Source organism: Bubalus bubalis, chromosome 6, assembly GCF_019923935.1.
Source record: "Bubalus bubalis isolate 160015118507 breed Murrah chromosome 6, NDDB_SH_1, whole genome shotgun sequence".
NCBI lineage: Eukaryota > Metazoa > Chordata > Mammalia > Artiodactyla > Bovidae > Bubalus > Bubalus bubalis.
Window position 1 is genome coordinate 59,161,521 of NC_059162.1, and position 27,695 is coordinate 59,189,215.

At 41.5% G+C, this 27,695-nt stretch overlaps 1 protein-coding gene and 2 pseudogenes across 11 annotated transcripts in view; 2 read left to right on the forward strand and 1 right to left on the reverse strand.

Moving 5' to 3' along the window:
- Positions 1-579: 579 nt before the first annotated feature.
- On the reverse strand, positions 580-1,353 carry LOC123334253 (annotated as a pseudogene).
- A 10,011-nt stretch (positions 1,354-11,364) lies between these two features.
- Positions 11,365-27,695, forward strand: part of LOC102411999 (SSX family member 2 interacting protein) — a 59,144-nt gene continuing 42,813 nt past the window's right edge. For 3 of the 11 annotated variants that reach the window (XM_025288368.3, XM_025288375.3, XM_044944777.2), the window contains exons 1-2: positions 11,370-11,516; positions 19,356-19,412. The gene's annotated coding sequence lies outside the window, so the exon portion shown is untranslated. Of the gene's footprint in view, positions 11,517-11,642; positions 11,770-19,355; positions 19,443-27,695 lie in introns of those variants that run through there. The other 8 variants (XM_025288373.3, XM_025288374.3, XM_025288369.3 and 5 more) reach the window with 5 other exon arrangements.
- LOC112585779 lies at positions 17,606-19,408 on the forward strand (annotated as a pseudogene).

Sequence of the window (27,695 nt, forward strand, 5' to 3'; positions counted from 1 at the left end):
GCAATTCATGATATTTTAAAATAAAGCTGTTAGCTCACTCTTTTAAAGTTACCCCAAAGAGTCTAAATCCCATAGTACTTTTTTTACCCAACATTATTCATTTAAAATATGTGACCTAGCTATTCTTTAACAGCCAGAAAATTTACATTGTTCCTTCTTCTTGAACTCATGTTTTCATTTCCATATTTTCATTGCTCCCACAGACTGCTATTTTATTGCATATTTTCATACTTGAAAAATTTGTATTGATGACTGCATCATTTTTTACAACTATATATTTACATAATTTTGCTTTCTGCTAACTTTAAGGTCCTAGTTTTGTCTCTGGATGGAGTTGTCACTAAAATTGTTAGCAGTACACAACTGATCAAACATGGCTATATTACAAATTGATAACTATTTTTAAGCATAAAAATAAAACATATCTGTTAGCAAAATGGAAGGGGCTTTTTTCCCCAGTGGATTTGGGAATGAGTATTATAGGGTAATATTGAGTTTCGCCCCAACCCTAATCATGAGTTTGATACTGTTCTTATAATTGCTGAAGCAGTTTGTTCACAGAAGTAAGTAGATGGGAGCTGAAGGGATTTGCTGTAGCCCTGTTACTCAGTTCCTTGAACTACTTTCAACTATATGCCAAAAACCATGTGATGATCTGTTCCTTAAAGTATTTTTTCTTCCTACTGGTTGTCAAATAACCCTTTATTGAATTCTGTTCCTTTGCAGCTCTTGACTAGCCGGGCATTCCACCACACCACTCCTGTCATTCATCTATGATGTCATGAGGATGACTGCCATCCACATCAGACCCCACAGACTTGGCAGTCCCCAGGATCTCTTTAATGGTTCCAGAGTATTCTGTAGCTAAAGATTGGTGTTGCATCTGCTGGGCTATGTGGATGACCTCATCAAAAGTGATGTTTCCACTGTGCTTAATATTTTTCTGCTTCTTTCTGTCTTTTGGTTGCTCCTTAAAGGCTTTGATGATCAGGATAGACACAGAAAGTACCACCTCAATTTGGGCCTGTCTGTTCTGAACGATCGGTTTCACTGTAGTCCTCAGACCCTTCCAATCACCAGCTGCCTTTGCAATGTTATCACCAACCTCTTTTGGAGACAGACCCAGGGGGCCGAGCTTGGGGGCCAGGACAGACGTGGCACAGACTTCCCCACGGGTGCCCCTCAGGTATATAACTTTGTCTCCTTAGTGTCTAACTTAGGCGACATGGTGAGGCAGCTGGTGTCAGATAAACCTGGATTGCAGAGGACTGAAGAAAACTGCACCTCGGCCTCCTTCCAGCTGAAATCTGAACTAAAGCCATTTAAATTACTGTTAGTGCTCTAGCAGGTGGCACTTTTGTTCTCCAGTCATCATGGTCATTTCCTTTCTCAGCACTCACACAGGCTTCTAATTTTCCATGTTTTGTGCAACTGAAGTCAATGCACCACAGTATGACGTGGAATTTGTGAGAAGAAAGACTTTCTTACGTTAAATGGGAAAATGGAAATTGTTAAAAAAAAAAAGGGGGGGTATGGAAAAGCGATTGAAAGCATACTTTCAGCACATAAATTTTAGGAACGTATAAGAATGAAAGCTGAGGGACTTCCCTGGTGGTCCAGTGGCTAAGACTCTGTGCTCCCAAGCAGGGGTCCCGGCTTCAGTTCCTGGTCAGGGAACTAGAATCCGCATCCCACAGACCTGGAGCAGCAGATAAATAAATATTTTTTACAAAAGAAATGAAAGTTAAGAATGTGGAATTGAGTCCCTTAAAACTATCCATGCTCTGTACTACTGGAGAGTCTTCATACACATGGGCGGATATGGTTATCCTGGTTTGAAGATTTCTATTCACTAGGCAGCAGGCATTTGAACAAAAATGACTGGTGAACGAGAGGTTAAGGCAGTCCTAAATACTGGGTATGACATGGTGGTTAACACAAGAGCTCTGTAAACACTAACTCTGAAACTTCCTAGCAGGGCATTCTTGAGCAAATTAACCTCTGCTTTCTTATTTACTAATTTAGAAATAAAGGCAATAATGATACCTACCTCATAGGGTTGTATTGAAAATTTGAAGAATTAATATGTAAGCACTTAGAATACTATTTGACAAATAATAATTACTCAATAAATCATTGACATTCATACTAGGAAATGATTATACATGACTAGAAATGAGTTTCATATGACTGAGACCTAAATAAATTAAAATTCCATATATGCTTTGCTCTTAGCAAAACTAATCATTTAATTTGTAAATTAAATGAAAAGTACAAGTATGAGGCAAAGCCAGGTCCCTTGCTCAGAGTTTGCAGGCTTATGCTACCTCTTGAGAAAACAACAACAAAAATAAAAGAAACAAAAGGTATATGAGGTATAAAGTTATTCTTTCTAGATCAAAGCATAGCCTATGTTAGGTAAACTTTATGATTTGCTTATTTTGAAGTGGCAAGAAAAGTGTTTGATGTGCTCTTTCCCCATCTTTTTTAACCACAGAAAGTCCCATTATTTCCATTTAGAATATCTTCCCCCACACATACACTATTACTAAATATACCATCCAAACTTCTGGGGCTTAGAGGTTCAGGGGTTTTGCCTTGCTACTATCACTGGGGCTTCAGGAGATCATACTCAACAGTCTTTGTTAAATGGAAATTAGAGATTTTTTTCAGTATTACTTTATTTCTCCTGGATTTCTAATTGTCCTCACCTCCACCCCATTCTAAATTTGAGTTTCATGTTTGATAGCATATACCATAAGTTATGAAAAAGCACAACAAAGAGCTTGAAAGCCCTCATTTGAATAACAGTGACTTCAGGAACAGCTGCTAAGATAAAATAAATCCAAGAGAGCTCAGCAACCAGAACGCAATAGCTTTTCTTTTTAAAGGGACAGGCAGATTCACTCACTAATGTAAACCTTAAGCAGTTACTTTAAATCAATACTATATTTTAATTGATATCTAAGTTTTTCAACTCTGAATTTTTATGGGGTGTTTTATTCCATATACAGGGGATTCTCTTCCACTGTATTTCAATTTGAACAATTATTTGATGACATCATTGATAGAGCTTTACAAAACAGAAAATAAAATCCACCAGGGATCAAGATTTCTGATTTCTTCTTCACTGAGAATGTAGAAACAAAACAAAACTTTACCTAGTGAATAGAAATAATGAAATCAAATGGAAATTTATTACTAAGACAAAATTGCATTGCCAGTTGCAGAATAAAAAGCTAAAAATTGTTTTGTTCATTGCAACATCTCTGTTTTCTGTACTGAGATTCATATCACAGAAACTCTTCATTAAAGTAGTACACAAAAGTCTGGATTTTAAATAAGGTTAAGTGAAGGGACTTCCCTGATGGTCCAGTGGTTAAGACGCCATACTTTAATTACACAGTGAGTGCATGGGTTCGATTTCTGTTGGGGAACTAAGATTCCCCTTGCCAAATGCTGTGGCCAAAAAATAGAGAAAAAAGAAAAAAAAAAAAAAAAAAACCACCCAATGAACTGAGCTTAGGAAGTAAGGATAAGTAGAACTCTCTTAAGAAAATCCAACATATTAAAATATAATCTTATAGACTGGATGAATAATAAGGAGATTATTTTTCCTACAAAAGTGTCATTCATTATGCAAATAGATTTATTTTAATTTTAAATATCTAGCCTCACTAGTACATCTAGATTATGACTTGATTTCTAAATACATTATTTACATATGACTTTTGTTGGAATATATATATAACATAAAGACTAGCCAGAAGACATTGAGCTGAAGCCTAAACTTTTCAGAATAGCAAATTATTTCATGAAAAGTTGGATTTATCAATGTGTCTTAATTTTTCTGACCTAGTTAAATCAGTAAAGAAAAAAATAAAATTTAGAAAAATGTTAATATCCAAGATACATAGTTATAGTTCAAAGCAAAGACACAGTCCCACATGTTCCTACTTCCTCATTTCATTCAGCCCTCTGTAAATAACTCCTATATTTCATTTTTCATTGATGTTTTTGCTCACTTGACTATTTCCACATGTGGCAGTTGAATATATTTGTACCAATAAAATGAAATATCACACCCTCAGATCATTTCATGAAAGTTCTTTTTTCAATGTATTGTATTTGGCTGCAATTATCAAACAACCCAACTAGAAGTGATGTAGACCATGAAGCATTTATTGTTTACTAAACAGAATGCCCAGAGGAAGAAAACCCCAGGTGGACTTGGGAGCTCAGTGATGTCAACATGGACCCAAGTGGGTTAGACAGTATTCCAGTCCAGGCAGTCAGACTCAAGTGTCAATGGATCATTCTGTCTTCCTGGGAAACTCTGAGTTCATGTAGTGAGAGAAGAAGAAGGCAGTTGTTAGTTGCTCAGTCGTGTACGACTGTTTGCAACACCATGGACTGTAGACCACCAGGTTCCTCTGTCCATGGGATTCTCCAGGCAAGAATACTGAAGTGGGTTGCCATTTCCTCTTCCAGGGGGTCTTCCTGATCCAGGGATCAAACATGGGTCTCCTGCATTGCAGGCAGATTCTTCACCATCTGAGCCACCAGGGAAGCCCTCTTGTAGTGAGCAGGGACTTAAAATCTCTCAGTCTCTTACATGGTAATCATTTAATAAGTATTCATTAAACAGTTAAGGAAATTTTAAAATAAAAGCAGGAAAACTAAGACTCTGTGAAATAAAAGGGTGCTTTGGTGTTGAATGATGTCACAACTATTCAAGTGAAGGCTGGATCTTTGTGCTACGTGGTTTTTAAATAGATTTCAGTATAACTAAAAAACATTTTGGGTCATTTATAGTCTTCCTACTTCCTTGGAGTCTCTTTTGTTGTCCTCTCAATGCTCAGTGTTTAAAATTTGCAAGTATAGCAATGTAGACTGAGCCAAATTGCTCTGTATGAGGAAGGTTTGGAGGTCACTGTAGTCAGCGAGGTACGCTGTGTGTAGTGAGTGTTTCTGTGCTTGTATGTTTTGCATGTGCACCCACTGCATTGCCTAAGGGAAATACTTCTCTTTTGGAAATACAGTGTTTGAGAACTACTCTGTTTGGTACCTGATTAGTTTTCTATGATAGCACCTTATTAACTGGTGGAGTGATTTATGCAAAATCGAATTTTACATGACATATTTTAAACTTAATAAATCAATTTTAGGACAAATAGAAAGTTGAAAATCGGAGTTAGAGCTTGGTAAAAATCACTAGGCTCAAAAACAAACAAATGAACAACAGCAACAACAAAACCCTTAACAAATGGGGAAAAAAAATCCACTGTCAAAAGAAATGATAGAGCAAAACATTCAGCACACCAGACAAAAATCTAAAGCACTAAGAGTGAAATTCCTAGAAGATGATCAAGCATTTTGTCTGCTGTTCTGTTTGTCTGTGGTGGGGGGGCCGGATGGGGGTAGGGTAGTGACAAGCAGCAGGATGGGTAATGAATAGTTTTCTGAGAATCTTCACATGGGTAGAGATGAGAAGAAGAGGGAACTATAGTGGTCTGCTTTCTCTGCAAACTCAGCCAGCACTTTATAAATGGCATAGGACTCGTTTCAAGCTAAACTATTACTGGCTTAAATCCAATGGGATTGGCCAGAAATGAATCATCTTTGGAAATGCAGCATGATGCAGAGACTCACTCAGGGGCTAGAGTAGCCAAGCACAGCTAAGAGTAAGGCCACCTTTTAGACCAGGAAGCAGACCTAAAAATGGTCTGGTCTCTGTCTACTGTCAGGCTTGCAGAGTCAGATTGTCCCAAGGCCCTAGTCCCTTTCCTTCTCCTCCATGGAGAACTCCCTGGCCACTCCAGTCCACAGTGAGGACTCTGAAGTCTCAGGACCTTTGGAATTTGTCCTATATTTTGTAGTTAATTACAAACAGCTTAAGTTGATCTTGTGAATAAAATGAGGTTATAGATATGAAAGTTCCTAGTACAGAATCCAGCGAGACTTTGTTTTTCCACTCTGTCACCCCTCGAAAGACAGTTCTGGCCAGGGCACAGAAATAATGAAAGTGGGGGCATTAAGGAGAGGTGACTCAGCCCTTCTTCTCATCTGTTATAGTACACAGGCCCTGACAAGCAATGTTCCTCACTAGATCCAAAAACTGTTGCTGCTATTGAAATAATCCAGATGGTATGAATTACACCAGAAAGCCTTTATAAGTTGGCCCATTATTATCCAGATTTGAAGATACATGTTATTAGAAGCAAGGTGACCTGAATGCTTGCTGGGGTATTTGAAAAACTGGTTTCTGAAGAACAAAAATAAGTAAATATGGAGTGGATTATTAATTTATTACATGTGTTAAAAATCAGACCCTGTTTATTTCAGCAAAATTAAAATATTTTAAAATTGTAATAGTACATACTTATAAAAATTCATATATCACAGGAGTTAATACAATGTAAAGCAATTTCACTTTTAACACTATGGTTAGCAACCGTCCAGTGAAGGCCTGAAGAGGTTGGGGCTACAGAGGCAAATATGATCAACAAGCTCCCTGCCTTCATGGGGTTTACATTCTAGTGGGCGGAAACAGACAATCAGCAAGCAAATAAGGAGACAAACCAGACATGGGATGTATGGAAGTGGGATCTCAATGATGGGAAAAAAGGTCACAGTGTTGAACTCTTGTTGGAACAACCTTCTGGCAGACTGAACTGCAGCTTCAAAGGGCCAGACAAGAAAAAAGGGGGCCGCTACATATGGTATATCACTTTAGTAAATCAAAGTGGGCATTACAAGAGGAGTATAGGGGTCAGATCATGCAAGATCTGGGTAGGAAGGTCAATTTTATCTAAACACTATGAAAGGCCATGAAAGATTCTTAATTGAAGGGGAGGGCAGCAGAGAGAATCTGATCTTCAGTTTTGAAAAAAAAAGTAAGGGCAAGAATGGAAATCTGCAGACCAGACATGTTGGAAGAGATTCACTCACACATACACTGAAACATATAGAGCTTAAAATATATGTACACTCTTCCTGCAACTTGCTACTAGTGTTATTTTTAGAACTCCTCTTTGAAATTATGTTCACAGTCACTTTACTGTCTTAGAAAATCAAACACATTTTGTTTTTTGACCTTTCCCTATCCACCCAAATGCAGTAACTTAGTTGGAAAACACAGGTTTTGGCATTTTTAACATGACTCCAGAATGTGTTCATCAGATTTGGCTCTGAATAACTTTTGGACCATTCCAAAAATCAGATGTATTCTCAAAGAAATAATTCTTTTCAAAAATTCCATGTCTACAAATGTGATACTTTTAAGCAGCATCATAGGAACATGTATATACTTGGCCAAGGTGGTTTATTTGAAATGAAAAACATCCATTTAGTTATATTTATTCACCGATAATTATTGAGCACTTTGGCCACCTCATGCGAAGAGTTGACTCATTGGAAAAGACTCTGATGCTGGGAGGGATTGGGGGCAAGAGGAGAAGGGGACAACAGATGAGATGGCTGGATGGCATCACTGACTCGATGGACTTGAGTCTGAGTGAACTCCAGGAGTTGGTGATGGACAGGGAGGCCTGGTGTGCTGCGATTCATGGGGTTGCAAAGAGTCGGACACGACTGAGCGACTGATCTGATCTGAATCACTAAGTACCAGGCACTGTTTTAGGCACTGGGCATACATCAGTGAAGGCTTCCCAGGTAATTCAGTGGTAGTAAAGAATCCTCCTGCCAATGCAGGAGGTGAGACTCAGGTTTGATCCCTGGGTTGGGAAGATCCTCTGGAAAAGGAAATGGCAACCCACTCCAGTAGTCTTGCCTGGAAAATTCCAGGGACAGAGGAACCTGGTGGGCTACAGTTCATGGGGTCACAAAGAGCTGGACACGACTGAGCACACGCACAGCAGTGAACAATGAGACAAAATCTGTCCCTGCTGGGCTTATATTCTAGTAAAGGGAGATGTACCAAACAAACAACAAATAAAACTAAGTGAACTCTGTATTATGGTTGAAGATTATATAAGAGAAAGGTAAGAGAGCTTTAAGAAGGTAAGAGAGCTTTAGGAAGCTGGAGGGGTGGGGTTCTAATTTTGAATAATGTTGTTAGGTTGGGCCTCACAAAGAAGGTGACTTTGGTTAGATTTGAAAGGGCAGAGACAACTAATATAGATGTTAAGGAGAAGAAACTTCAAACTGACATAACAGTGCAAAGGTTCTGAGGTAGGAAAGTCCCGGTAAGGATGAGGACCACTGGCGGGGCTAATGGTTGAGTAAGGGAGAGAGTTGTAGGCTACAAGGTCAGAGAGATAAGGAGATGGAGGGCAAGTGATAAGAAACTTGTGGCCATGGAAAGAAATTTGACTTTAACACTGACTGAAGGGAAACAAAGCAGAAAAGTGGCATGACATATTATTCTGACCGCTGTGATACAGACTACAGAGGAGCAAGGATGGAAGTTTTCATGTTTTTTGGAAAACAACACCACTTGATAATCAATCTCCTAATTTTACCAGGAAAGGGGAAAGTAACCACAGTTAAACATTAAGAAACATTCCAGATCATATCTTTCCCCTTTGTTTCCTTTAGAGCAAAGTCCTATTAGGCCCAATTCCTTTGTCCCTGGGCCCAAAGTGTCCTTAGATCATTTTCAGGCTGCAGCCAAGCTCTTTAATCTTTATCCTGTACATTAGCCAGGATCTTCTTGGCTGCAATAAACTGCATCCCATGATCGCTCAATAGCTTCAGTCATGTCTGATTCTTTGTGACCCTATGGACTGTAACCCACCAGGCTCCTCTGTCCATGGGATTCTCCAGGCAAGAATACTGGAGGGGGTTGCCATGGCTTCCTCCAGATCTTCCCAATCCAAGGATTGAACCTGTATTTCCTGCGTCTCCTGCTTTGCAGACATTCTTTACCTCTGAGCCACCGGAGAAGCCCCAAGGAACTGCATACCTGACCCAAAATGGCTTAGGCATCAGGCCACTTACTATGTCATACGTGAGTAGTCATGAGGTATGCAGAGCCAGGGTATGTTAACTTAGCCACTTAGTGACCTTTTGGTTCTAGGTTACCAGTCCTATATTTTCTTTGCTCATTGTTCCAGGATGTGCCACCATAGGTTGAAACATATCTTGGTAACTGGAAGATGGCCAAGGCAAGAAGTAAGGAAAAAACTACTTAGGGGCTCTCAGAAATAAAACCCTCCCCATGGAGTCCCTTTTCCCCACCTTCCCATTACGTTCACACCACACACTTAGTTCCTAAAACAGTCACTGACAAAGGGGGACAGAGAAGCAAGAGCTGTCTAGACTGGAGGCTTTCAGAGTATTAATCTGAGGAAGGGGAGAGGGTGTTAAGAGCTGATCCCTAAGACCCTTTCAGGGAGTCTGCAAGGTCAAAACTATTTTGTTATAATACTAAAATGTTATTTGCCTTTTTTGTTTTAAACTCCCATTCTGAGGGTACAATGGAGTTTTTTTCCAAGGGCCACCTGAAATAGTGCAACAGATTGAATGCAGATTTGAAAATCCAGTTTTCTTCCATTAGGCTGGATATTACAGATATTTGCAAATTTTTAAAGTAACACCATTCTTGCTACTATTTTAGGGGGGAAACATGGTTATTTTCCATTAAAATGTGCTATTTATGATAAGATGTAATTATTTTTTAGATAAATATTTTTAGATTTCTCAGTTTTAATTTTAGTATAGTAAATATTAATACATATAACCCACATAAACAAAAGCTTTTGGGGGCCCTCAATAACTTTAGGAGTGGAAAGTGGGTCTCTAAAGACAGTAAAGCGCTGGTTTAATTTGACAGGTCTGATTCACCCTTGCTGCCGCGGGCAGAGCCGGAACTTTTCCTAACTCACCTCCTCTTGACCCAAGCCTTCTTAAAATCCTACTCTGTAAATTCCACAACAGGAAGTGCAGACGCAGCTTATTGAATTAACCGATCTCCATGCTTCTAGCTAATCGGAGAGTAAGCTCTTGCTTTTTGACAGTGAGGCAGTTAAATGGTCAAAATGAAGCTGGAAGTGTTACTTCAAAGACAAACGTCACACGAACTTGCTTCTTAAGATGGGAAGGGGTGCGGGGTTTTGAGGGTGGACAGTTGAAATTTCAGAACTCTTCTAGGGAGCAGGGGTAACCCCACTTTAGTATCATCAGTTGTCTGGGTTAGCGATTAGTTATTGGTAATAACTGGCCTACCTTACCACCAGCCTGCACTGCGGCGTCTGTCTTTATAAGGAGGGCCTGACATTCACCTATGCTTACCTGCATCAGTCCTGGCCTCCCGATAGCTTAGGCCAAAAGCAACAGGAGGGTTACCTTGGATTCTGAAGTTGTCGCCATGGCATGTTCATGTTCTCGTCTTGATCTTTCATCTAGGATTGGGGCTGGATATACGTGTGTGAACTGGAAGAAGCACTCCTTTCTCCCTTGTTCTTCAGTTTAAACAATTCTTGTCCTTCTCTCATAGTATTTTGGTTTCAAAGTGCTCTCAGGATCCTCCTTAAAATACCAAACCTGTTTTTACTCTGAGTAAATTTCTTGGCTTCACTTAAAAAAAAATCTATCCAAGTACGTCTTTGTTTTATAACTCAACTCATATGCCTGCGATTTCTCCATCTGATCTCCTTCCTTTTTCTGGCCTCTCATCTTCGCTGGAGAATTTTAGGAGGCCATGGAACACGAGAGGAGCCGAGATGACCCTGGCTAATGGAGTAGCGGGCATACATTTTTTTGCACATATTTTGATCAGTGGGTGTGGGGCAGTTTTGCATAGACTTCTAATTCACGAGTGCCTTTTCTTAGACTTCCCGCTGCCTTTCGCCTAGGTCCAATTCTTGCCCTAAATTTACATGAACTTCTCTCCTTGGCATCCTCGACTCCCAGCGCTTGAACCTCCCTTCCCCTGGGCCTGACCTAATTCTGGGTGCCGGCTGTTGTTTGGTTTATTTCCCCACTTTTTCAACCCCACAGAGCTTTACTGGGCGCTTCACTTTTGCTCGGGTGGGTGCTGGGGTTCACAGGGGCTCGGGACGTGTGCTTTGAAGCAGCCACGACCCCGCCACCCGCTCCTAGCCCCATGAAGCCCGGGGCCCCGAGCTCCGCGGGCGTGAGGAGGGGGTGGAGAGCAGGACCCAGCAGGGTGAATCACAGGGCGTAACAGGTGCCGAGAGCCGCAGCTGCGACCGCATCCCGCTCGGGCTCTAGGGATGAGGTTTTCTTTTTCTCCGGGTTTTTTTGGAGGTGCCACCGGACCAATGCAGGCCGCTGTTGTTCATCGCCTAGCAACTGGCGGAGCCAATGGGAAGCGGCTAGGCCTTGCGAACCTGCGGAGCAGGGGAGGTGGCCGCGAGGGGTGGGGCGGAGCCCGGCCGGGGGCGGGGAAGGCGGGAGCCGGAGCCGGAGGTGGAGGCGGGGCCGTCGGCCCGGGCTCAGCGTGCAGCAGCGCCTGTGCGGGCCCTCGGGGCTGCGCGAGCAGGTCTAGGACTCCGAGCGGTGTTTCCCCGCCACAGCCGGGGGCCGTGAAGGTGAGAGCCTCACCCGGCGCCGGGATTGTGACGCGCCCGCCTGGGGAGGGGCGACGGCGCCTGCGGGGACTGGGGCAGGCTGGCGGGCGGGGGGAGGGCGCCGGCCGGGGTCGGGAGGGCGGGCGCGGAGGTGAGCGCCGGCACCTGGAGCGGCGCCCCGCTTCTCTGCGGGAGGCTCGGCGCGGCCGTTGGGGCAGTTGGAGGAGGCGGGCGAGCGTTGCCCCCCGGCAGCGCCTGGAGGAGGAGGTGGGAGGTAGGTGCCGACTCGGGGACCGCTCCCGCTGATCGTCGCAGAGCGGAGCCCCAAACCCTCTCCGGGATGGAGAGAGTGTGGCGCCTGGCGCGGGATGACGAGCGACGCGGGGACGTGGGGGAGGAGGGGATGGCCAGTTTGGGGCTGCGGTGTCCGCCGAGCAGAAGCTGCGGGGCTCGCGGGCTTCGAGGTTGTTAGGTCGAGCTGCAGGGGCCAGTCGTTAGAAGGAGGGGTGGCCGCTGCAGGGGAAGAGAACCCCCCTACCGTTCTGGTTAAAAGACTAGGGCAACAACTTACATCATCTCAAGGCAGGCGTGTGTGAGGATGTTTTGGTGTAGAATTCTGTAGTAAAGTACAATAAACTGAAGTGTGAGCTTCCTGCTCTTTTTCGAGCCTGTGCTAATCGCCCAGTTATGCAAGTCACTTGGGCTAGGAAATGTCATCTGCTAAGTAATTTGTTCTCAGCACGTATAACGTGGGAATCTTCTTAGGTTATTACTTCATTAGTAGTTGTGATCTCCAAATTACCATTAATGGCAACTTGGATAATAGTTTTTATTGAATCTGAGACACTTGACTTTTCCCTTTTCTGGACCCCATAATGGGGCGACGATTAGAAGAGGCACTCCTCCCAGAATGGTTTGGAGGTGTAAGAGGGGGGCTGCCTGGAATTTAAAATTGCTGGACTCCTCTAACAGTTCTGATTAGTGTCTAGATCTAGAGTTGGCTAGGAATGATAGGTGTCTTGGCTCAGGAGGGATTGGTTTACAGTTTAAGTAGGAGAAAATTATGGCAGCCTGAATCCTGAACTGAAAAGGTAAGTATGACTTGACACATTTAGGGGACTGAACAAACTTCAATAGAATTAGAGATCAGGAGAGAGAGGGAAAAAAATGCCTTTAAAGTTTGCTTCACGCTCTTTTGAAATTTAAAAGTTAGAGGTAGATTTATGAATTCGGATTCAGTCAGCAAAACTTAATCTATCAAATCTCCTATCCTACAGCTATCATAACCTGCAGGTCTAGGAAGCTTCTGTTATTCATTGAAGTTAAACAAGTAAAAGCTAATAACTAGTTTGATGCTCTTTTCTGCCTGCTGGCAGTGAGAGTTTCTCAGAATGATTGTTTGAAGAGAGGGACAGGAATGGATAGTTAAAATGAAGGCTCTTTCAGTGACTTGCTGGGACTCTTCAGTCAAGTCATTTTATATCCTTCCTTCCCCCATCTGTACAATGAAGATAATCATGGCCCAGGATTTAGTAACATGGGTGAAGCAGCTTGAAGATAACTGCAAAGACTTAGTTATTCTAGGATGAAATGTGAAGATCTCCTCCTAACACATTGCGCCTTGTGACAGGGCTTGTTAAAGCACTTTGTGTTCGAAACATGCTGAGGCAGTATGTAAGAGAAAAAACATTCACTGTTAAGATGATGTGCCTAAGGCCTCAAGGCTGACACGTTATATTTTGGGGTTGTCTGAAAACCTCATATAGCTTCTTTTGACCAAACTAGCTATGACTCAGGTTTTATAAAAGATGTTGAGTGCCTTCATTGTGGTATGCATCTAGAAATAAAATATAAAAAAGACACTGCCCCAGAATTGTGTTGTTTTTAATTCATTTTACACACTTAAGTTGGAGCACTTCCAGAGCTTTGTATGTGTGTGGTTGGATTTTTAAATTTAAAAAGGATAAACCACAATGACCAAAAGACAGATTAAACAGAGCAATTAACAAAAATCTAATAAAATGTCAGCCTTATTTTTTATCTCCCCCCACTAAAATGTAAGTAAGTCCCACGAGGCTAGTGACTTACACCTACTTGTTTGTTGCTGTGGTGGTTTAGTCACTAAGTTGTGTCCGACTCTTGTGAGTCCAGGGACTATAGCCTGCCAGGCTCCTGTGTCCATGGAATTTTCCAGGCAAGAATACTGGAGTGGGTTGCCATTTCCTTCTCCAGGGGATCTTCCTGACCCAGGGATCAAACCCACGTCTCCTGCACTGACAGGCAGATTCTTTACCACTGAGCCACCAGGGAATCCCAGTTTGGTAGTTGGAAGCAGGTAACTAGGATTAGAGGTAAGGTTGGAAAACAGGGCTATGACCTTTGACTAGTAGGTGATAGGGAATCCTTAAAAAGTTTTATCCAGGGGAATTATATTTGATTTTTACTTCAGAATGGTATTTCCAGCAAAATCAGTAATTTGAGTGGTCCATAGACAATTTAAATAATGTCTGAGTCAGAATAGTGCATAGCAGTTTAAGACTTTAAAAATAAGTTATTGAAGCCCCCAGGATGTTCTGAAAAGTAAAAATGATCATTCATACAACCAGCCTTTACTGAGCATCTTTCTTTTTTAAATTGTGGTATAATTGACATATAACAGTATTAGTTTCAGGTGACAACATAATTTGATATTTGTACATCTGTGAAATGGTTACCATAGTAAGTCTAGAATCTTCTACTTTAGGATTAGAGGAATAAATACACCAAGATAAATAATATACACATCCGTTTTCAATCAACTTGTGATTCAGTAAGAGAAATGACAGTTATAATACAGTGCTGAATCTGAGTGTCATAAGAGGCATGAATATGTCAGGTCTCAGCAATGTAGGATTCTGAGATGAGAGAAGACACAGATTCTTTCAAATTAAAAATAAGTTCTTGAATAGATGTTAAAATGTGTCCAATTAAACAGTCAGTGCAGTCTTACTATAACATTTACAGTTTTCGTCTGTTAACCCTCACTTCCACGTTGCCCTCCCCACTTCTTAATTTTTTTTGAGTGAAATTTCAGATTTGACTACCATACTACTAGCTATGGGACCTCAGAAAGTAGTGTATCTTCTGTGTGCCTTAGTTGTCTCCTTTGTAAATTAGGAATAGTAAAACCTACTTCATAGGTTTGTGATGATTAAATGATATGTTAGTATCCAAAATGGAGAAGGCAGTGGCACCCCAGTCCAGTACTCTTGCTTGGAAAATCCCATGGATGGAGAAGCCTGGTGGGCTGCAGTCCATGGGGTCGCTACCAGTCTGACACGACTGAATGACTTCACTTTCACTTTTCACTTTCATGCATTGGAGAAGGAAATGGCAACCCACTCCAGTGTTCTTGCCTGGAGAATCCAAGGGATGGCGGAGCCTGGTGGGCTGCCGTCTATGGGGTCGTCTATGGGACACGACTGAAGCAACTTAGCAGCAGTAGCAGTATCCAGAATGGTGCCTGGAAAAACACTTTGCATCTTTTGAATACTTAACTATTTGACATAAAAATGCTGTAATTGAATAAGAACTAACTTAAAGGCAGAAATTTTTCTTTTTTTTGTTCTATTTGTGAGTATCAGCTAAACCCTCTACATTCAGAGAGGGTAAATATATTGTTAAACTAAACTTCTTGAACGAGTGACCTTTGTTTATTATCTCCTTTTATTTACTGATCATTTTTCTGAAATCTGATTTCTAATTTTACTCCTCAGCTTTGTCATAAAGTCCTTAATTACCAGACTGAACATAATATTCTATTTAGCTCTGCCCTTTCTGTGGCATTTGCTGCTGTTCCTCATTTCCTCCTCTTTAAAACTCGTTTTCCTTGTTTTTCCTAAAACATACCCTCACCCCTGTATTTTCATCTCCTAGATCTAGGTCACTTGCCCTCACCTCTTCCATGTTGATGTTGTTGAAGGCTCTTTCTGCCTCGCCCCTTTTTTTCTGTATAGATTCAACTACCACATGTATACCGATGACTCCTAAATCTGCCCTGATATCTTAATCTCCAGGCCCTGGAGTTTATCCTCATTTGAATGTCTCATGAGGACCGGTATAAACCCGGTGAGTCCTACACAGGTGGCTCAGAGGTTGAAGCATCTGCCTGCAATGCGGGAGACCTGGGTTCGATCCCTGGGTCGGGAAGACCTCCTGGAGAAGGAAATGGCAACCCACTCCAGTATTCTTGCCTGGAGAATCCCATGGACGGAGGAGCCTGATGGGCTACAGTCCACGGGGTCGCAGAGAGTCAGACACGACTGAGCGACTTAACTAACTTTCTACACTGAGCTCTTTATCTTCACACACTTAACCACACCTGCTGGCAACCTTACTCCTGTGTTCTATCTATGTGACACTATTGTCTGTCTAGTACCAAAACCAGATTTTTACATGAGAGAATACATGCCTCCCTTTTGTATATTTGTCACCATGTTTGTCAGCCCAGCTTCTGAAGCTTTTCTTACCTTTCCTTCATTGTCTTCATTGTCACTGGCTAATTTGGCCAGCCAGCCCCGACCATTAATTGCTCTGTTTGCTATAATATTTTTGTGCCAGGGCGACTAAAAATGGGACCTATTTTGTAAGCATAATGTGGGAGGAGATTTCTAGAATAATATTATTCTAAAAAAATTCAGTTTCATGAGTGGCCAGTAGATACTTGTAATCCCAGGTGGATACCAGCCATTGCATATATATAATCGGCCCTCTTTATCCACGAATTCAACCAACCACAGATTGAATTGAATCCATTGAATTGAACCCAGGTTGGTTGAATCTGTGACTGTGAATCCTGTGGATAAGGAGGGCCGACTGTGTTCATTGTACTGTACTATAAGGGACTTGAACATCCTCAGAGCTTGGTATCTGCGGGGGGCCCTGGGACCAACCCCTTTTGGATCCTGAAGGACAACTGTACTTTTTGCCTAATAGTTAATAGTTTAGGTTATAAAGGATAGAGTCTTGAGTTTGTCAGTCTTTTGCTAGTTGATTTTAATATGATTGTGCTTCCTTTTGAAAAGATGGAACTTTCAATATTATTCTTTTCACAGCCACCCTCAGAAATATAATGGATTTGGTTCCAGTTTTGTGAATATTGCAATAAAGTGAGTCACATGGATTTTTGGTTTCCCAGTGTGTATAAAAGTTATGTTTTCACTGTAGTATAGTCTTTTAAGTATGCAGTAGCATTATGCCTGAAAAACAATGTGCATACCTTAAGTAAAAAATACTTTTTTGCTAAAAAATACTAACCATTATCAGCGAATCCTAATCTTTCTGTGGTAGTAGTAGTGTCAAGGATCACTGACCGCAGTTCACCATAATAAACACAGTAACAATGAAAAAGTTTGAAATATGGTAGGAATTAACAAAATGTGGACAGAGACATGAAGTGAGCAAATACTATAATGAAAAATGGTGCCAGTTGACTTTCTTGATGAAGAGTTGCCATAAACCTTCATTTTGTAAACACAATATCTGCAAATATCTGCACAATAACGCTAAAGTGAGGTATGCCTGTATTCTGTATCCAAGCTCTAGAAATGTCCTTCTACATAGGATCAAGCATGTAATGGCAAGAAGACATTTTGGCTTCTAGTAGTTTCCAGGCACTGCTGGGAGGCAGGGACTGAATGGTCCTGAGACTGTGGCTGCTTGGGAGCTGGTGGCAACGTATGAGGAGAGCCGATGGCCAGTGGGGTGAGGGTGATCCATGCTGGACCATGGAGGGATAGGCAGACACCACCAGTGTCAACAGCTGGCATTGAGAGGGATGCTTTGAATACGTCCACTGCTGCTGCTGCTAAGTCACTTCAGTTGTGTCCTACTGTGCAACCCCATAGACTGCAGCCCACCAGGCTCCCCCGTCCCTGGGATTCTCCAGGCAAGAACACTGGAGTGGGTTGCCATTTCCTTCTCCAATGCATGAAGGTGAAAAGTGAAAGTGAAGTTGCTTAGTCGTGTCCGACTCTTCACGTCCCCATGGACTGCAGCCTACCAGGCTCCTCAGTCCATGGGATTTTCCAGGCAAGAGTACTGGAGTGGGGTGCCATCGTCTTCTCTGGCATACATCCACAGATAAACTCAAAACACTGTTCCTATGTTTGTGCTAAATGAGAAGTTCAGGTGTCAGAAGTAAATAAACTTGATGGGAAGGCATCCATTAACCATCACAAAGGCAAATTTACCTTCTTTTATGAGCGGAGCATCAAACTAAACTGGACAGGTACCTCTGGAGTACAGTACAAGGGCCGTGTGGAGATCCTCAATTTGTCTGATGAAAATAGTGTGGATGAAATGGAGATTAGTGTGAGCTTTGCCAGAAATGAGCCAGACACAAATCTCGTGGCCTTAAAGAATCAGCAGCATCCTCAAAACAGAGTTCACATGGGGTACGATACTGCCAATAATCATGGAGAGTCAGTAGACCCAGCCGGGCAGCCAGAACTGAAAACTGAGGCCAAATCTGAGGCCAAACTGAGGCAAGGCCAAATCTGCCCCTTCAAAAACCCAGATCAGAGCTCTACAGAGTTGTTTTGCCTTTTTTTTTTTTAAACTACCCAAGAGCTTGTTCAGGCCTATACCCATGCTCCTGTAATGTTATGTGTTTGTGTGGAGTTAATCAGTTGTGTCCTACTCTTTTCGACCCCATGAACTGTAGCCTGACAGGCTCGTCGTCCGTGGAATTCCCTAGGCAAGAATATGGGAGTAAGTGGGTTACCATTTCCTACTCTGGGGGATCTTTCCAACCCAGGGATTAAATTTGCATTCCCTACATTTCCACTTCACCTGGAAAGCCCTCCTACAATGTTAGAAGCAGAGAAAGGTGGCAAGTTTCAGCTGATTGGTGTCAGTGTCTGGAGAAGTCATTGAACTGGTCCCTGAGAAACATATTGCGATGAAGTGGAGGTTTAAATCTTGGCCAGAAGGTGGCTTTGCCACCATCCCCTTGACCTTCATTGACAAGAATGGAGAGAATGGGCTGTGTTTGGAAGGCTGAGGCATTCCTGCCCATGAGGAGGAGAGAATGCGGCAGGGTTGGCAGCGGTACTACATTGAGGGCATCAAACAGACCTTTGGCTATGGTGCATGCTTCTCTTAGGGCCGCAGCGGGAGTACAGGCTGCCCGGGATTTCAGTCCAACCCTCTCCTGAGGCTCAGGACTCAGAGGATTGCACCTTCCCAACCACAAACTTGGGGCCAGGGCCCTTTCCCTTCATGCGCACCTTAGGTTGCGCATGCTTTCTGCTGGGTGGGAACAGAGGGTGAGTTCTTTTAGGTGTACCTACGCTAAATAAATGTAATTTTAAAAATGAAGGAAAAGACCTTTTAGAAATCATCATTTAATACAGTCTATCACCAGCTGTGTTAGTTTATGAGGAGATGGTCTCAAAAAATTTATATTATTTGCTCCAGATACTTGTTGAATGTCAAAAGGAGGCCAAGGTTTGTGAGGCTTTGGAATCAGATACAGACATACCTCTTTATTTTGCTTTACATTATTGTGTGTTTTAATAAATTGAAGGTTTTGGGCAACCCTGCATTGTCAGGTGATTAACATTTTTTAGCAGTAAAGTATTTTTTAATTAAGGCATGTTCATTGTTTTTTCAGACATAATGCTGTTATTGCACATGTAATAGACTACGTTTGTAATGTAAACATAACTATTAGATGCAGTGGGAAACCAAAAAATTCATGTGACTTGCTTTATTGCAGTAATCGGGAAGCAAGCCACAGTATCTCCAAGGTAAGGCTATAAGCTAGTCTTATTCTTACCTTCCAGGTTAAAGAGCTAAGTTTTCCTTTCTGTCTTTCAGGTGTGCAACTGGCTAAGTTATCTTACCTCCTGAGTTTCATATTCTTCCATCAAGAAGGTAGCGTATTTACTCCTTCCTAGGGCCATGGTAAGGCTGAGTGACAAGGCTGGTGAACACGTTTGGCAGGTAGTAAAAGCTAAGAGCAGTAGTTCTTCGCACCTACCAGCTTCACATAGTTATCTGAAACAGAGTTCTTCAGTCCCTGTCCATGATCCTTGGCAAATCTCTGGATGTCCTCATGGATCCTCTGAAACTGTGGCCAAAACTGCCTGTTTTTCTACTTTTAAGTGGGAGGCTTGTTGGCTAAGAAGTCCAAATAAGATTTAAAAAATAATTGCCATTTATTGGTGTTTCATTCTCACTTAGCTCACTTTCTGGTTTACAAAGTTAGATCAATGTGGGTTTTTTTTTTCCCCCTTAATCCTCTCTTAAGAATGATTGCTGCTATTCCTACCTCTGCCCTGGAAGAATGTGGGAGACCTGGGTTCAGTCCCTGTGTTGGGAAGATCCCCTGGAGAAGGGAAAGGTTACCCACTCCAGTATTCTGGCCTGGAGAAGTCCATGGACTGTACAGTCCTTGGGGTCACAAAGAGTGAGATATGACTGAGCGACTTTCACTTTCATGCTGTCTCTTAAGTGCTCTTGGTTCAAATATCTAATCACCTTCCTGCTTCTCTAAGCTGGAAGACTTAGAGACTTAGAGATGATCAAGACTCCACTGAAAGCCTTACTAAGTTGCAGCATGACTGAAGTGTTGATCCTGGTCTGTCACAGTATTAAAATAGCATACATCTCATTAATATATCATCAAACTTAGTTGACATTCATTCAGCAAACTTTATTGGATTCCATATTGACTGAGGGTCAGTTATGATACCTCATACCAAAGCAAGAACAGTTCAGTTCAGTCACTCAGTCGTGTCTGACTCTTTTTGACTCCATGAACTGCAGAATGCCAGGCCTCCCTGTCCATGACCAACTCCGGGAGCTTACTCAAACTCATGTCCATTGAGTCGGTGATGCCATCCAACCACCTTATCCTCTGTTGTCCCTTCTCCTCCTGCCTTCAGTCTTTCCCAGCATCAGGGTCTTTTCCAGTAAGTCAGTTCTTTGCATCAGGTAGCCAAAGAATTGGAGCTTAAACTTGTAGCATCAGTCCTTCCAATTCAGGAATTCAGGACTGATTTCCTTTAGGATGGACTGGTTGGATCTCCTTGCAGTCCAAGGGACTCTCAAGAGTCTTCTCCAACACCACAGTTCAAAAGCATCAGTTCTTTGGTGCTAAGCTTTCTTTATAGTCCAACTCTCATATCCATACATAACCACTAGAAAAACCATAGCCTTGATGGACCTTTGTTGGCAAAGTAATGTCTCTGCTTTTTAATAAGCTGTCTAGGTTGGTCATAGCTTTTCTTCCAAGGAGCAAGTGTCTTTTACTTTCATGACTGCAGTCACTATCTACAGTGATTTTTGGAGCCCCCCAAAATAAAAGTCTCTCACTGTTTCCGTTGTTTCCCCATCTATTTGCCATACCAAAGCAAGGGTACAGGCAATATGCTGACAGGCCTGCTGGCCAGGAATGCAGCTTAGGTGGTGGGAGAATAAGTGTTATTACAGTTGGTTCTGTACTGCAGAGTTAATGCAAAGTGTTCTGGAAAGCCATTCAGAGAAAGCCTGGAGAAGGACTGTATATTCACTAGATTTTTTTTCAGAATTTTTTTTGTATTGCTATTTAATATTTTGTGTGCATCTATATGGTTATTCAATTGGAATAATACTATTGGATTATAATTTAGTCTCAAGGAGAGGTGGTAGAAAGCAAGAACCTCTATATGTGTCAGATTTGAGAAAGCAACTCATAAATTGTGTATTCCTTCCTCTCCTACAATATAGTAGGGTGTAGGATGTGTAGTTGATGAAAGTGAAAGAGAGTGAAAAAGTTGGCTTAAAGCTCAACATTCAGAAAACTAAGATCATGGCACCCGGTCCCATCACTTCATGGCAAATAGATGGGAAAACAGTGGAAACAGTAGCTGACTTTATTTTTTTGGGCTCCAGAATGACTGCAGATGGTGATTGCACCCATGAAATTAAAAGACGCTTACTCCTTGGAAGGAGAGTTCTGACCAACCTGGACAGCATATTAAAAAGCAGAGACATTACTTTGCCAACAAAGGTGCCTCTAGTCAAGGCTATGGTTCTTCCAGTGGTCATGTGTGGATGTGAGAGTTGGACTATAAAAAAAGCTGAGCGCCGAAGAATTGATGCTTTTGAACTATGGTGTTGGAGAAGACTCTTGAGAGTCCCTTGGACTGCAAGGAGATCCAACCAGTCCATCCTAGAGGAGATCAGTCCTGGGTGTTCATTGGAAGGACTGATGTTGAAGCTGAAACTCCAGTACTTTGGCCGCCTGATGCAAAGAGCTGACTCATTGAAAAGACCCTGATGCTGGGAAAGATTGAGGGCAGGAGGAGAAGGGACGACAGAGGATGAGATTGTTGGATAGCATCACCGACTCTATGGACATGGGTTTGGGTGGACTCTGGGAGTTGGTCATGGACAGGGAGGCCTGGCGTGCTGCAGTTCATGGGGTCGCAAAGGGTTGGACACGACTAAGCGACTGAACTGAACTGAGGGTGTATAGTTAAATGTGCTGGACTCTTACGCTTTGCTTCTTGACTTCATCATATTCCAGCTATGTGACCTTGGGTAAGAAAGCTTGCTGGACCTGTTTCCTCATCTCTGATAGGGGCAATTGACTGGGTTATTGTGAAATTCAGGCAGTTAATACATGTAAAATGATTTCAGTTTACTTGTTTCAAATAAGTGGTTTACACTTAATTATTTTATTCTTAAAATTAGGTAGAATCTTGTTTGATGATTATGAAGACAGCATGTGCATATTCTGCTTAAAAATGTGAGAAAATTTTGATATAAATAGCTGTACTCAATTCTGTAATGGGTCCCATGATAAATGTAAAAATCATGGATAGTAGAATTGAAAAGTCTTTAAAAATCCTAATTTTACAGATGTGGTAACTGAAAACCAAAGAAATGATCCCTTGCTCAGGGTCGCACAGTGTGGAAGTGGCTCTGGGAACTGTGGCCCTTGACTCCTGTCTGGTGCTCTTTCAGTACCTTGTGCAGCTTCCCTGAGGGGACAGTGCCCTGAAAAAAATGAGTTTATTTGAAGAGCTAAGACCAAAACAGATGAAAACATGAGCAATAAGAAGTCATTATATAATAAAATACCTGATGGTGTGGCATAGACTCTAAGGACATACCTGTCTGACTTCATCAGCTGCTCTCTTGAAGCAGAGAAATGCACTGTACTAGTTGCTTGAGTCCTAGAAGGTTGGTAGATTAAGAGCATTTTGTTTTGAGAAGAATATCAATAGTTATAAACCAAAGTCAACTTCCGTCTTCTTTCTCCCTACTGAGTTTAGATTGTAATTGATCTGGAGGAGAGTCCATCTTTGCCAGGCCAGCCAGTACTCCTTGTGTTTTTGCTTTTCACATCAGTGCAAGGCAGACCTTCATCCCTGGTGGGCTGGTTCCCCACAGACATGCTCTGACATGGCCAGGGTCAGTGTGAAGAGTGCAGCACCGTTGCTCACTTGTATATGTGATCATGAGGAGGGGGTAGGTTCTGGAAGTGTCATCGATTGATGGGGAGCATTTATCATTTGTCTACGTTGATGTTTCCAGTAAAAGGCAGCGGTGCTCCTGTCTGGGATTAAAGTACATCTATAATGTCTCGTTAACCGTGCATGAATCCACTGCCTCTAAAAATGTTGCAGAACAGGACATGCCCTAGAATATCCAGCTGTATAAAGGTGTGCTGTAGAAGTGAAAACACTGGCCCAGCCCTCACTACACCCAGACATCCCATTCCCCGGGGCTGTCCTTACTAACAGTGCGTAACCTTTCCATACTGTTCTCCTAAATGTATTTAGATAATTTAGCAAAAAATGGTAGTCAAAATATTTTTGTTTTTCATCACTTTTTTTTCTTACTATACATGCAAATCTACTTCACTTTATTAATCCCAGAGTATCCCTTCTTCTGACTATACCATATATATTGATTTTTAACTGTTTCTCTATTGATATTTATTTATTCATTCATTCATTCATTTGGCTGCATCATGGGGCTTGTGGGATCTTAATTCCCAGATCAGGGCCCCCTGCAGTGGAGGCATGGAGTCCTGACCACTGGACCACCAGGGAATTCCCTCCTTATTAATATTTAAATTTTCTCCAATTTCTTGCCATTAAAAATAAAGCTGTAGTCAACAGGGTTCTTATATGTCATGCTTGTCATGATTGAATATGTGGTAATAGATGCCTAGAAGCATAATTGATTAGTAGAAAGGCATTTCAAATTTTTGTGGACTGCTGGGTTGCCATCTAAAACTGCAAACTACTGACCTCTGGCAAAGTTCTATTTCACTTACATAATTGACTGTCTGAATAACTCTGGGACATTTGTATATTTCTAATCAATTTTTGCTCTTCAGGGCCACTTGGCTTTGTGTGTTGATAGTGCAGCTTAACTGATCAGTCTGAAGATAAATGTTCTATATTTTTTATCACTCATGCCATTCTGCTTTTAGTTTTGGTGAGTTTTGGTGCTACTCTCCCCCATTTTCTCTGCTTATCTTTGTAATTGCCTTTTTAAAATGTGGATTTTATTTCTCATATGAAAAACGCATTCACTTATAGAAAATTTGGAAGGTGCAAAAAAGGGATTATTCATAATACCTTTGTGTGTGAAAATACATTGTGAAGGGGATGGATGTCCTGCCCTTGTCCTTCTTTTCTACTCCCAGGTTGGTCTTGGTCTTGTCTTCTAATTTTTTCTGTTCTTATACAAACTTTACAGAGCAAACCTTATATGTGTACATACATTCGTATATTATTGTTGTTTCAATTGTGACCCCATGGACTGTAGTGTGCCAGGCTTCCCTGTCCTTTATTGTCTCGGAGTTTGCTCAAACTCATGTCCATCCAACCATCTCATCCTCTGTCATCCCCTTCTCCTTTTACCTTCAGTCTTTCCCAGCCTCAGGGTCTTTTCCAACGAGTCAGCTCTTCGTTATCAGGTGGCCAAAGTATTGGAGCTTCAGTATCAGTCCTCGTAGTGAATATTCAGGGTTGATTTCCTTAAGGATTGACTGGTTTGATCTCCTTGTAGTCCAAGGGACTCTCGAGATGAGTCTTCTCCAACACCATAGCTCAGTTCAGTTCAGTTCAGTCGCTCAGTCGTATCCGACTCCTTGCGACCCCATGAACCGCAGCACGCCAGGCCTCCCTATCCATCATCAACTCCAGGAGTTCACCCAATCCCATGTCTATAGAGTTGGTGATGCCATCCAGCCATCTCATCCTCTGTCGTCCCCATCTCCTCCTGCCCTCAATCTTTCCCAGCATCAGGGTCTTTTCCAATGAGTCAGCTCTTCGCATCAGGTGGCCAAAGTATTGGAGTTTCAGCTTCAACATCAGTCCTTCCAATGAACACCCAGGACTGCTCTCCTTTAGGATGGACTGGTTGGATCTCCTTGCAGTCCAAGGGACTCTCAAGAGTCTTCTCCAACACCATAGTTCAGAAGCATCAATTCTTTGGTGCTCAACCTTATTTATGGTCCAACTCTCAACATCCATACATGACTACTGGAAATACCTTGCTTTAACTGTATGGACCTTTGTTGGCAAAGTGATGTCTCTGCTTTTTAACGTGCTATTTAGGTTTTTCATGGCTTTTCTTCCAAGGAGGAAGCATTTTTTAAAATTTCGTCGCTACAGTCACCATCAGCAGTGATTTTGGAGCCCAAGAAAATAAAATCTGCCACTGTTTCCACTTTTACCCCATCTGTTTGCCACGAAATGACGGGACCAGATGCCATGATTCTAGTTTTTTGAGTGTTGAGTTTTAAGCCAACTTTTTCATTCTCTTCTTTCACCTTCATCAAGAGGCTCTTTAGTTCTTCACTTTCTGACATTAGGTTGGTATCATCTGAGTATCTGAGGTTGTTGATATTTTTCCCGGCAATCTTGATTCCAGCTTGTGCTTCTTCCAGCCCAGCGTTTCTCATGATGTACTCTGCATAGAAGTTAAGTAAGCAGGGTGACAATATACAGCCTTGGTGTACTCCTTTCCCAATTTTGAACCAGTCTGTTGTTCCGTGTCCATCTCTAACTTGCTTCCTGACCCACATACAAGTTTCTCAAGAGGCAGGTAAGGTATTCCCATCTCTTTAAGATAGGAATACCAGGTCTGGTATTCCCATCTCTTTAAGAATTTTTCACAGTTAGTTGTGATCCACATAGTCAAAGGCTTTAGCCTCATCAATGAAGCAGTAGATGTTTTCCCTAAATTCTCTTGCTTTTTCTTTAATCTGACACATTTTGCTTTTTGATCTCTGGTTTCTCTGCCTTTTCTAAATCCAGCTTGTACATTGAGAAGTTCTCGGTTCACGTACTGTTGAAGCCTAGCTTGAAGGATTTTGAGAATTACCTTGCTGGCATGTGAAATGAGCACAATTGTATGGTAGTTTGAACATTCTTAAGATTTTTTTAAAAGACCAAATAAGATCATGTTATTGTCCTGCAGTCTTTTTTTTTTTTAACTTATAAAATATCATGGAAATATTCCAAATTAGTAAAATATCTAATAGCTAACATTTATTGAGCATACCATATACCCAAGACCCTGTTTTAAGTCCTTTGCATGAATATACTTATTTAATAAAGTTATCAAGTAAATTTAAAGCTAAGTTTATTACTTAACCATAATTATTTAATTTGGATTTTTTATCATAATCCTTCGAGGTAAAGACTGGTTTTACTCTCCTTTTGCAGATAAAGAAAATGAGGTCCAGATATTTCTGTTCAGAGCCACTTACCTTGTAAGTGCTGGAACTGAGTTTGAAACCAGGTGGTCTGACTTTGGACCCTGTGCTTTAAGTACTGTTTCTCATACTGCAGCAGTATCTGGGTCAAGGTGTTTATAAGGGATTTGATGTAGTTTCCTGTTCCCTAAGCTGCTAAGAGGGTAGCTTTCTAATGGAAGATTCTGACTTGGCGCTTCACAGCAATTGTATCCCTCAACTCAAAAGGATACACGTGAAAAATTTTCCTGCAGTTTGTGTCTGTACACGATTTTGTGCAGTTTTGCCCAAATGCTCTAATGAGTGGTGGTAGCAGATACTCTTCTTGGGCCTCTCATCCATGAAGCAGCAACCTGCGCTCTGGAGTGTAGAGTGGGCAATGGCCTCCGATTCTGCCACTTGCCAGCTGTGTGACCTTGGGTAAATTACCTAGCTTTTCTGTACTTCATGTCCCTTATCACTGAAAAGGGAAATAATGTGATGACTTAGGGTTGTTGTGAAGGTTGTCTTCATAAAGTTTTAAAGCATTTAGAACAGCACCTGACGTGTTTGTTAGATCAGTTCCCTAGGTATTCGGTACTTAGTTTTTACCACTTATGTCACTAAATACCCATAACCACCCTACAAAGTAGGTAGTATCACCCTGTTTTATGGGTGAGGAAGCCAGCTGAGAGACTTGGTCAGGATATGACCTGTCTGCCCCAGGCCTGTGAGGCTCACAGTACTCATACTGTGTCCCCAACTGCAGGTCCTCAGAGCCACAAACTCAGCAACAAGGCGGGTGATTAAAGGGATAGCAGATTTTGAGTTTCAGCCATTCAGATATATATTAAAATTTAATTTATGGAGAAGAATTTATTTCTATGGAAAAATCTATTATGCCACTCAGATGAAATCATTTAGATCTTAAATTTGTAAAAAGTAGATTTTAAGAGGTTGAATTTAGTATTCATCTGTACTGATATGCATATCTGAATAGTTTTATGTAAGGTAACAGGTATTAATAATTGAATTGAAAGCTATAGTTTATTTTAGAATAAAATCATAGTAGAACATAGTATTTTTTCCATGTAATCATAAAGTATTTGGTTTTTGAGAGTAATAGCATTTATTAAAGTATGCAGATAACTAAATTCTAAAGTTTTATGGCTGAATTTGTAAGGACTAACGTTTAAAGACTTTAAGAATTTAATTTTCTTAACCCAAAGTTGGATAACTCTAATTTTGTGAGATTTTAGCAAAGACTTTAGTTGGTTATTTGTGGAAAATCCTGTGTAATGTTTAGAAGCCCAGATAGTATCATGTTACTACTTTCCTGTATAATGAAAAAAGCAATATTTTCTGACACTTGATTGAAGTTTGTCTTAGAACTCTGATTAGGTAGGCAGTCGTGTCTTCTCAAGTTTGAATTTCAAGTGAACTTGAAAAGAACACTTAAAATAGTGTACTGT